The sequence below is a fragment of the Prionailurus viverrinus genome, chromosome D3, assembly GCF_022837055.1.
Source record: "Prionailurus viverrinus isolate Anna chromosome D3, UM_Priviv_1.0, whole genome shotgun sequence".
In the NCBI taxonomy this organism is placed as follows: Eukaryota; Metazoa; Chordata; class Mammalia; order Carnivora; family Felidae; genus Prionailurus; species Prionailurus viverrinus.
Genome location: NC_062572.1, coordinates 38825305 through 38837548, shown reverse-complemented (window position 1 = coordinate 38837548; position 12244 = coordinate 38825305). Strand labels below are relative to the sequence as shown.

At 43.8% G+C, this 12244-nt stretch overlaps 1 pseudogene; it reads left to right on the top strand.

The window, feature by feature from the left end:
• The first annotated feature begins 6178 nt into the window (after nucleotides 1-6178).
• Nucleotides 6179-6364, top strand: LOC125149770 (uncharacterized; annotated as a pseudogene).
• The last annotated feature ends 5880 nt before the right edge of the window (nucleotides 6365-12244 follow it).

The following is a 12244-nucleotide window of genomic DNA, read 5'->3' as shown; positions in this document are numbered from 1 at the left end:
AACTGGTGCGAGCTGACTCCAGCACCAGCTCATGACTGTGTGGAGAGAAGGCACTCAGAGGAGGCAAATAAAAATGCTCCAGAATCCTGCTTCTCTGGGGGTTGTGTCCTTGTTATTTCTTTGTTTTGATTAAGAAGATGGAGTTTAAGACCAACCTGGCAAGAGTACTGGCTCTGCCCTAGAGGTTTGGTGCTGGCCAAGTTGCTCAGACTCACTAGACCTCTGTTTTCTCACCAGCAAATGGGGCTGGTGATACCAGTAACAACCTTTCAGGGTTGTTAGAGAAATCACACTGCATGCCAAGGGCTTTATGTAGCACCTGGCACTTTTGAGCACCTAGCAGATGTTATCAGTTGATGTTGGTGACAAGGTAGTAACAATAAGCCTTTTCTCTCGGTATAGTCTCCTGGGGATGCAAGTGCTAGGTTTTGGTGTTAGCTCCCTGGCTTGTGCCTTCTGGCTTCTACAGACCCCAGTTTCCGTGTCTGGGATCACAGTCAGTTTCTTTGATTTCTTTGCCTCATGCTTTATTTTGCTTTTGTGTGGGTCTCTGGGTGCTGGTCAGTTCCATTGACTTTGTCTACCTTAACCTTTTATGGTTTTCTGAGTTTTCATTTCCACTTGGTCTGCCTCATCACTGCCCAGCTCCCTTGCACTTCATCAAAAATATGTGGATGATTCTTTTTTTAAAAAAAACAGTTCTTGGTGGTGATTATCATTTCTCATTTTTAACAACTTCTAACCTGTGGCATAATAAAGAAAGTGCCAGATTGTCCCCACTGCTGAATTTGAGACCAAGTGCCTCAAATGTAATAAAGCGTGGATCCCAATTAAGAATTTTTTTGAACTTAAAATAATAATGTTAAGAATAAACCCCTATTTTCTTAGTGAACAGCAGTTTATATATGTTAGCTCATTTAATTTTTAAAACAACTCTTTGGGGTAGGTATAATTATTCCCAATTTACAGGTGAAGACACTGAGGCACAAAGAGGTTAAGTAATTTGTTATATAGGCCACGTAGCTTATGGAACATTTAAAGTTTAAAATGAGATCAGAACCCAGAAGAAGCTGCCTCCATAGACTGAGTTCACTTCTTTTCTCTACTCAACTTGTGTAACTTTTTGGATATTTTTTTTCTGAAATATGCTTACCATTATGTTAATTCCATTAACCACAATTTGAGGTAACACTAAAATCTTCTATTGTGATATTTTCCACTTACTTTCAGTTCGTTTTCCAGCATTTTATTACATTCTTATTAATGATAGGAGTACCTAAGTGGCAAATGAACAGTGAGTGGAAACTATGAAGGTATTTAGACCATGCTCTTACCAGTAGACACCCAAGGTCTACATCTTATCCATGTCTGGGGTTGAAGATACAGTACGAGTGTCAGGTGCAGCAGAAATGTATGTGGACACAACTTGAGATGTTCCTGCGATACATAAAATATACTTAATTAATCTGGGTGTGAAAGAGACAATCAACACTCAGAAATCGCCTATTGAAAACATAACAAATAAGGCGTGAAAAAGCCATTCGTATTACTGGAGAGGAACAAAGCACAGCGGATTGCAATATTCTCCCGCCGTGGTAGCAGATGCAGGGAAAAGTTAAGGCAGCAGGCCATTGATTGGAGGTCCACCCGATTCTCCAAAAGGGCAGAAGCTCTGGCTTCTTATGGAAACAGACCGAGAATAACCTTGACTAAAGATCATTGGAAAGCAGAGTGATTTTCTAAATAATCAGGTTTTTACTTTTATGCAGATTAAGCCAGAGTCAGCCAGAGGTGCTGGCATTTTCATCTGTCTGATGACTGGGGGACCTGTGTCTGTCCCAGGACTCTGCTTGTACTCAGAGTACAAGTACTCTACTTGTACCCCAACTGCCCCATCTTCCTTTTGCCTCTGCAGGCAAGTGCCATGTGCAAATTCCTTTCCTTCCCCCTGCCTTGTTCCAGAAGGCTCTGAGCCCAGCATGGACCAGGCACTGCACTCTGCATTTTGCTGTGTTTTCTCATCTAATCCTCTCAATGAGTCTCCGAGATAGGCGTCAGGCTCCCCTTTTACAATGGAGAGAGCTGAGATGTCAAGAGATTAATTAAGGAGCCTGCTTAAGGCCAGAGACCAAGTACCTGGTAGAGCCCACACTTAGATCTCTGGAACTGGGTACCCATGGACTTCCATTTACAGAGATGCTTACTGCCAGCCACCTGTCATCTTGCCCAGCTATAGGCCAAAGGATGCATTTCTCTTCTTTTATACCCTGCATGGAGTCCACATTCAATTTTTTAATTAAAAAAATATACACACACACACAACAATTTAGGGTGACATCGCAAGTTTGATTTCCTTTTATTACCCTTTCCTATTATTTAATCTTTTCCCTTCCTTCCTCCTTTCTTTCTTTCCTTTCTCTCTTCCTTCCTCTCTTTTTCTTCTTTCCTTCCCTTTCCTTCCTTCCTTCTACCTTCTCTCCCTACCTCCCTCCTTCTTTCTTTCTTTCTTTCTTTCTTTCTTTCTTTCTTTCTTTCTTTCTTTCCTTCTTTCCTTTCAAACACCCTCAATGCATAGGATTGACAGATTAATCAGTCCTTGATGATTGAAGGGTTTGTGTCTGTCTAAGGCTCTGCAGTGACTCAGCCCCAACTGCTCACTACCTAGGAGCATTTGGTAAGAAATCAGAGAGAATAAATCTCAATCTGAGAAATCATTAATGGTCCATTAGTCACTTTCTGAGTAAATAGTTACTCCTGCAAATGCCGTCATTCCAGAATCTACTTCTCCATGGATGTGAAGTGTGTAAGTGAATCCATGAAAGTGGTTTTGGCCCTGAACACACAGAGGAGAGGTAATGGTGCGGTAAGGCAGAAATGTTCTTGGAACTATCAAAATTCCCTACCATCAAGTAGATATTGTTTCATACAAAGGAATACTCATGAGCCAGAAGAAAAAGAAAAATGGTTATTATTGTACAACATGAAAGAGATTCAAAATAGGAAGAGATTCTGCTGTAGTTTCTACATGTTATCTTGGCCATTAATGTAACTTCATGGTTGGGTTGTGAGAAGCTATATTCGGTCTCATTCTTTAATATTTAATAGAACTCTGATTTTTAAAGCTGAGCAGTTCACATGGATCCAGTTAACAAGGCTCATGCCTTTGCTGCAAAGGATCATTTGTACCGTAGATACACAGCTTTATAAATGAGCAGTGTTACCAAAGCATAACCGATGCTTACTGCACTGCTGTTTTATTTAATCTTACACTGTTATACTGCCAAGGATCTCTCTCTCTGCCCCCATGTTAAAGGAGATTCTGTGAGAAGGATTGAGGCCCACAGGTGAGTTACTGGGGAAGTTCTCCAATTCTCTATGTTCACATTTCGTCAGTGCTAGCAGTGTGCCCAACTCCTGCTGCTGAGTACTGCTCAGAGCTGGGTGCTTTATAAGCACACAGTGTATGTGAATAACAAGACAGCCTCTGAAATCCTCCAGGACATCCAGGCACTCATGGCCAGTGAGAACAGAGGCCATGGGAGCCAAGGATGGAGGCAAGCAATGGAGGATGTGTCACCTCATGGGGGAAATATACATGGGTGACCTACTGTGCTCCTCTGTCTGGTAGGTGTCCTGCAACAGAAATTAAGTCAATCCAGTCCCTGCCACCCTGCAATTACACCTTCTTGTAATTACAGTTGCCTATGCCTGTGTTTTGCTTGCTTCCTTTCTCATGTTCCCATGGTGAACGGTTTACAGAATGGGACCATGCATTCGTTCATTCATTTAACAAACAGGAGATGGGACCCCAGTATTGTGCGTCTTTTACAATCTCCCACTGTGAGTCCAAGCTAGTCCGTGTTTCTCCAGGCATCTGTGCGCATGTGTGAGTGTGTGCAGAGGTGTGTGTGTGTGTGTGTGTGTGTGTGTGTGTGTGGTGTACATACAAAATAGGGGTGTGCTAATGCAGCTTTAGAGGAACCAAAGAGAATTCTCAAGGCCATTTAAACTCCTATCTTCAGGAAGGTCAATTTCCTCTACGAATAGGTAACCAAAACAAATCTGGACTTCCAGAGCTCCATATGTTTAGGGTGGAAGGCAGCAACTTAGTTAAAAATTCAACCAATTACCATGCGCTTCTGTTTCCTAAGGGATGTGTGTTCCGGAAGAGAAAACATTAGCATCCTATCCATCAAAGTAGAGAACACATTGTTTTATCTCTTTCCCTAGGAGTTTCAGGAATTTCCATTATATCCTGTGGGAATTGAAACATCCTTCAAAGGTAATCTGCTTCATGTTTCACCCTCTATCTTATCTACCATGCATTCTTTATGCATATGCTGATATCAAGGAAGGGATCTTTATTTAGAATGATATTGTTTGGAAATCAACAGTTTGGCATCAGTTGACATACTCTCTCACTTAAAATATTTATAGCCAGAAAAACTTCAACGTTTCATAACATCTACTTGGACTTCTGATAAAGTTTTAAGGACGTGATTACTACATATCTGGTTGCAGAACCTAACGGGCAGTGTGTCTGATCTGATCAATTTCAGGGCAATGATTGGAACTCCTTCAATCATGTGTCCATCTGAGTTATGTTCGTTTGCATTGACAAGACAGAACTTTGATATGTGTTAAAAGTGTGGGTTTGGGGAATGCTGCTATGGTGGTTGCAAATGTTGGAGAGCCAAGAGTTGGTTAACAATTAACAGAAAAGTGATGGAACACACAGACTGTGGCCATAATAGCTGGGGAGTCACTGTAAGAAGAAACTGGGGGAGGTGTAAGTAAGGAGCAGAGAGAATCTGGAGTTAATCAGAGCAGAAACTGTGTAGTTTGTGGATAGGCACCCGAGTTGGGGTGGGGGGCTGGTATGGTACTCAGAGAGACAGACAGTCCAAAGAGTCTGGGTGGGGGGGATTATTTTTCTGTCTTGTGTTGCTACTATCACCCTTAGCTAAATAATATCATTCACTAGAGGCAACTCATTTCCAAATAAGAAACTCCATTGGAAAAAAAAAAGAATCGATGTTCAAAATTCAAAAATATGCATTATGTGTTATGAATATTTTATATATTGTAGACTCATCTTTCTCTCAAACCCTGAAAAATTTCTCGGCATGCTGTGCAATGTATTGCCTATTCTTTTGTACAGAATGATAAATTCAGGAGCTATACCTTAGTGCATTATTATTTTGCTTACTGGCAAACAAAGAAGCAGTAACGGGAAACTAATCTTTCTAAAAAATAATCATGTTCACTAATATGGTTGCCTGTGGGTAAAATATGGCCCACAACATTCTGTAGATTTTGGGTTTTGTCCCCTCAGTGTTTTATTTTAATTTTTTAAATGTTTATTTATTTTTGAGAAAGAGAGAGGGAGAGAGAGACAGAGAACACAAGCGGGGGAAGGGCAGAGAGAGAGAGGGAGGCATAGAATCTGAAGCAGACTCCAGGCTCTGAGCCGTCACCACAGAGCCCAACGTGGTGCCCAAACTCATCAGCCTTGAGATCATGACCTGAGCCAAAGATGGATGCTCAACTGACTGAGCAACCCAGGTGCCCCTTAAAATACTGAATACAAATGTCTTTAGGCTGATCAAGTTTTCTCCATTCCTACAGGGTTCTTCCACTCCTGGTTTAATCTTTGCAGATTCATATACATATCTGAATTCTGTGGCCCCAACACTTACAAGTGCTCAATAAATGCATAAAACAAGCTAACATTCATTGAAGGCTCACTATTTTGCAGGCATAGCCCTTTGAGCTAAGTACTATTTTACCTTCCATTCTAATGTACAGACAGACCCTACGAAAGTTGCCCCAGGCCACCCAGCTGGTAAAGGGCAGAGTCTGGGTTACAAACCCCATGAGCTGCCTCCATGTCCACAATGTAGTGAACCCTCTTTCACTTTATGGAGGATTCGTATTCAAACTGGGTTCCTAGTACAGCCCAAGTTTTACCTCCTTTGTAGATCAGATTTGGAAATGCCTGAAACCCTCATGTGTGCTTGCAGGGGCACAGGAGGTGAATTGTCTGAGACCTGAGGGGCTGACCAGAAAAGACCCTCCTCTGGTCATAAGCTCAGCCTTGCAGCCAAGTGCTAGCTGTGCGATTTGTGGGGCCCAATGCAAAATGAAAGCATGGGGCGCATGTTGAAAACACAGGAGCAGCTTTGCGCAGTGGCAGTATCGTAGCCAATGAGGTTTATCCGAGGCGCGATTATTGCTAATTGAAAACACAGGAGCAGGTGCAGTTAAAATATAAGACATGAAATGTGTTCTGTCCCTCTCCAGCCTCTTCTAACCTGTAATGGTGGTTTTTGTTTGCTTTTAATGTGCTCTCTCATGGAGAGAGGGACATTCCCAGGGGGAGTGCAGGCTCCCAAGTGCCTGGTGGTTCTGCCCGTGAGGCTCCTGTGGCCACGGGTGACTGGATTCCCTCCCCCTGCCCCAGCCCCGCCAACAGCTGCTGCCACCACAGCCAGCTGTGGCCCCCCAGGGTGGGGAAGTCCAAGTGCCATGGGCCCATCACACAGTGCACAGCGAGTGGATGATTCAGTGAGTGAATGCATGGATGAAGCATTTCGTGAATCACTTTCCAAGCACCAAGAGCAATAAGAGCACCAAGAACCCTCTGTGGGACACACTAACCCAAACTGTGACTCAGACACTCCTTCAGTCTAGGCTTCTCTGCATCCATAAGGTCTCCAAAGACCACAGGGCACCTGGGCATCTTGATGGGTCTAGTGGCAGGCGGGAAGGCATCCAGAATCTGGAAGCACTGGGAGCAGTCCCACGGTGTAGAGGCATAATAGAGAGACTGAGCCAAAAGGTAGGCAGGTGAAGTGTGTTCACCTGAGCTGCAGGTGTAAATGGAAGAGGGAGAGGAGAGATCCCAGACAGTTCATAGGTGTATTTATCCACAGCTGTGCTACTTCACTTCTCTCAGCCTCGCTTCATCATTTGAAACATTGCATATTGGAACATGACAACCTTGAGCAGTTATTGTAAGGATTAAATATTTAGACGTTATGTAAGAATGCTTACAACATTTCTGCAACACAGAAAACAATATGCAAGCCTTAGGCATTTCAAAAAATTTTTTTAATGTTTATTTATTTTTGAGAGAGAGAGAGAAAGACAGAGCATGAGCAGGGAAGAGAGAGAGAGAGAGAGGGAGACAGAATCCAAAGTAGGTTTCAGGCTCTGAACTGTCAGTGCAAAGCCCGACGCGGGGCTCGAACCCACGGTCCATGAGACCATGACCTGAGCCAAAATCCGACGCTTAACTGACTAAGCCACCCAAACACCCCTTAGGCACTTTTTTAAAGTTTATTTATTTATTTATTTATTTATTTTGAGAGAGAAAGAGAATCCCAAGCAGGCTCCATGCTGTCAGTGCAGAGCCCGATGTGGGGCTTGATCCCACAAACTGTGAAGTCATGACCTGAACCGAAATCAAGAGTCAGATGCTTAACCTACTGAGGCACCCAGGTGCCTCAAGCCTTAGGCATTTTTTTCACTTATTATTTATTATTATTTTCAACCAAAACTAACACTTGGATGCCCAGTCAATATTTAGTAATCAGGAGGCAATTGAAGTATTCCAAGATGTTCGAGACTTTGTAAGGCAAAAAATGTTGACAAAATAATCTGTCCTGTGAAAGGCAGGGTGACAGGTGCTGTGGGACATCCAAAATGACATGACATAGTCCTTACTCTCAAGGATGTCTAGAGTGCTTGGAGAGGTCACATGGAAGTAAAGAACACTAGAAAGAAGACAGGGTTATTGAATTGTATGGACAATGAGTGCTACAGGAGCTCAGATGGCAGAAGCCAAGGAAGGTCTCATCAGCAGGTCCATGGGAGTCATACCCTGTAGGATGGGAGGTCCCCAATATCAAAGGATAATTTTTAGGTAGGTAAAATCATGACTCTCTTAAAAATGTCTTATGAACACATGTCAAGATTTTATTTCACTTATGAATTAGTGAGGGAATCATTCAAATTTAAAAAAAAAAGTTCAAGAGAGGATCCAAAGAACATATATATGCACTTAGGAATACTGAAATAAATAAATAGATGCAAACTGGCCTCTTCCCCAGGTGGGAAATCAATTATATCTCCACCAGAAAAAAATTCATTTGCATCTTCTCTGTGGACAAAAATCACTGGAAATTACTATCAGTTTTCTATGACTTACAGAGTTATAAATTAACTCAAGGACAAGCAAAGCGTAGGCCCCAAAGAAGCAGATAATCCCGAGGGGTGTGCCCATCATCCCACTGAAAGGTTACTCAGCGTGATGGTTAATTTAATGTGTCACCTGGACTGGCCACCAGTGCCTGGGCGTTTGGTCAAACACTGTAGTCCATGTGTCTATGAGATGTTTCTGGATGAGATTAGCATCCAAATCAGTAGACTGAGTAAAGTAGACTGCCCTCTGTGATGTGGTGGGCCTCATTCAACCTGCTGAAGACCCGAAAGGAACAAAAAGGCAGAGAGAGGGGAGGTACTCCTCCTGACTCTTCCTGCCTTTAGACTTCAACCGTAATATGAGCTCTTCCCTGGTGCCCATCTTGCTGGCCTTTGAACCAGAACTGCACCATCAGCCCTCCTGGGTCTCCAGCTTGCAGTCCAACTGCAGATCCTGGGACTTGTCAGCATTCATAATCGCATGAGCCAATTCCTTATTATATTTGTATAATTTATGTGTAATTTGTGTAATTATACACAACATATATATAGCACTACTGTTAGTTCTGTTTCTCTCTAGAACCATGACTACACCCAGTAATCTTCTCTACTGTACCCATTTCAAAGTGTGGTCATTTTTCCTGACTCCTGTGCAGTCAGGAATGTGCAAGGAGTTGTGGAAGAGACGCACCTGTTTGTCACCATGGACACAGAGAAGAGAGGAAGGTTCACAGATGGCATTGGCTGGCATTGCCTGGACTTCTCTTATCAGACAGTGGGTAGTTACTACCAGGCTAGAGGCAGCTCAGGACCTCTCAGGCTTTAGGAGCCTTCTAGGCTCCTAGGCTTTAAAGACCTCCTAGGGCTTTAGGAGACAGCCAGCTCTTTCTGCTAAAGGGTCCAAACAGCCTCTGGCCATTTGAACACCTTAAGGTGTATCACTTATTTGCACCTTGCTCAAGGTCAAACAGGGGCTGCCTTCGCCAGAGTCATTTCCTACTTCATAAAAGTTGAAGGCAAGACAATAAAGAAGTGGGTCTCCATGGAGGAGGGGAGTAGCTACGTAGTATTTACAAGGTTATAGGAAATTCATTCCATTTCTTGTGGATGTCACAGCAATCCTACAAGGTTAGTAGCATTGGCCCCCATTTTCCACAGGAGGAACTGAGATAGGAAGTTGTTTTCCCAGAGTGAGACTTACAGGGGTAGAGACTTACTCCAGGCTTTATACCTGGACCAGGAGTCAGGAAAGGAGGGCTGTGTTTTGTCCGGGGACAAGGTGGTGGTCAGAGTGTTGAGGCCTGAAAGTGGCAGGTGCTAAAGATTTTACTCTGGCCGTGACTTTGATGCAAGGTCACTGCATCGATTGTCTAAGTGTGGCTTCACCACTGGGCGCGGCAGATGGGCCAGTGAATCCCTGGGAAGGCCCGAGAGCGTTCCCAACATTGCTGCTTATAGCTGCAGGCAAGTTGCTTCATCCCACCGAACTTCTGTTACCTTATCTATGAAACAGACGGGTTTGGGCAAGAACACTTCTCAGGCCTTTTCCAGCAATAGTGCCGTGTGACTCTCAGAATCTCAGAAGGTAACTGAAAACAGTAACGTGCAGTTGAAACCAGCTTGTCACAAGCACTAGGGAAAATATGTTTTAAAACAGTGAGTTCTATCCAAAGAGGAACTCAGCTCCTCTGTAAGTTAAGCCTGCCAATTCTCTCTGCCCGGTTAAATACAATCCTTCTCAGCATTTACTTCCCTCCAGGTTAATAAACATCATGGAGTAGGATACTTTCAGGATACAGTTCCTTGTTAAGCTTTTTAAAGGCATCTTTGGTATTGGTCCATTGGTATTCGTGTGACCGAGAGGCAAAGAGGTCCGTGCCCGGCACTCTGGACACCACAAACCTGGGGGTTATTGACTGTCCAGCTGTCTCCTCTGGTTACCGCCGACCTTCCAGCAGCCCCGGTGCCATTAGCCTACACCGCCATGACAGGTCTGCTCAGACTTTTCACCTTCACTGTTGATTATAAAAACCCAGCTGGAGGCTGCTCTATGCAAACCCACAAGCTTAGCATCAAGTGAAGGGCAAGTCAGCCAGCAGATGAGGTAAGCGCTTGAGAAAACTGACTCTGGGTCTGGGCCCGGTTTTTACCACATTTCCAGGAGTCAATCCTCCAGCCGGGCCAGGCCGAGATCACACAGACAGCATGTATGTTCTAGCCCTCCCACCTCCTGACTGGGGAGGCTGGGTCTCCCTTCCCTGACTCCAGTGCTCAGGCCTTGAGGGAGGACATGCAGGAAGTGTATCAGCTGATGAAGCTCCAAAGAAATCCCTACTTTCTAAAGCCTTCTCCTAAACCGTGGCATTTTTCCTAAAAGCCCCCAGGCATTTGCCAAATGTTATCGGTCATATGTGGTGAACACAATATCCAAAAAACAAAAACACCTGGATACTTATCTGTTCATTCAGTCACTATTCAAGGAACAGATACCATGCACTATTCTGTGCCATGCACCCTTCCAACAACAGGTGATATAATAGCGACAGTCCCTGACCTCCTGGAACTTGCATTCTACTGGGGAGAGTCAGACAATGAGCAAATGAATGTTTGATATGAAGAAATATGCAGAAAAATAAGGCAGAGAAAAGGGTTTAAAGGGTGATGGAAGGATGTTATTTTATTCATGACGTCCAATAAGGTGACATTTAAACAGAGATCTGATTGAAGGAAAAAGTTGCCCATGAAGTGACATTCCAGGCAGCAAGTACAAAGGTCCTGTGGCTCATATGTGCTTGCAAGTGGGTGGAACAGCACGGAGGCCCTTGTAGCTGGACTGAGTGGTCAAAGGGAGAGTAGGAGATGAGCCACAAAAGAGGGTAGGGGGATGGAAGCACAGATCAGAATGAAGCTTCTGACCCGTAGTGAGGACATTAGCTATAGGAAAGCCATCACTGGGTTTGGGACAAATGAGTGACATCCTCTGACTTATATATTTAAAAGATCATTCTGACTGCTGTGTGAAAAATAGAATTAAGAGGCTCCGGGATAGAAGAGAGACAATTAGCAGGCTGCTGCACTCATCTAAATCAGAACATCTCTAAATTTAACATACAAACGGACAACCTGGGGACCAGATAAGATGCAGTTCTGACTCGTCTTGTCTAAAGTGAGACTGAAATCCTGCATGTCTAACAAGCACCCGGGCAAGGCTGGTTCCACTGCTCCACACACCACACCCTGAGTAGCAAGGGTCTACGTGATACAGAAGAGTGCCCCATGATAGGTAGCGGTGAAATTGATGAGCAAACTTCAGATTCCGGATGCACTTTGAAGGAAGAGCCAACAGGGTTGTTGGTGGACCAGAGGTGAGGTGAGAGAAGAGTTAATGGTGTTTTGGACCCCACACTGGAAACACAGAGCTACCGGGTATGGAGCAGGGAGAATACAGGAAGAATTGGGTTGGGGTAAAAAAAAAAAATCAAGAGTTTCATTTTCGTTATGTTAAGTTAGAGATGCCTGTTAGAAATCCCAGTGAAGGTACTGAGTAAGCATTTGGGAATATAACCCCAGAATTCAGAGACAAAGTGTGGGCTTGAGATAAAACTCTGAGAATCATCAGCTTGTACAGTTGACCCTTGAACAACTCGGGGGTTCTGGGAATGACCGCACAGTTGAAACTTTGTGTGTAACTTTTGACTTTACAACTTAACTACTCAGTATAGGCTTAACTGCCAATAGCCTACTGTTCTTGTTGACTGGAAGCCTTACCAATGACATAAGTAGTCAATTAACCCATATTTTGCATGTTGTATATATTACATACTGTATTCTTACAATAAAGCAGGCTAGAGAAAAGAAAATGTTATTGAGAAAATTGTAAGGAAGAGGAAATACAGTTAAACAGTACTATACTTGGGGCGCCTGCGTGGCTCAGTCGGTTAAGCGGCCAACTTCGGCTCAGGTCATGATCTCGTGGTCCGTGAGTTCGAGCCCCACGTCGGGCTCTGTGCTGACAGCTCAGAGCCTGGAGCCTGTTTCG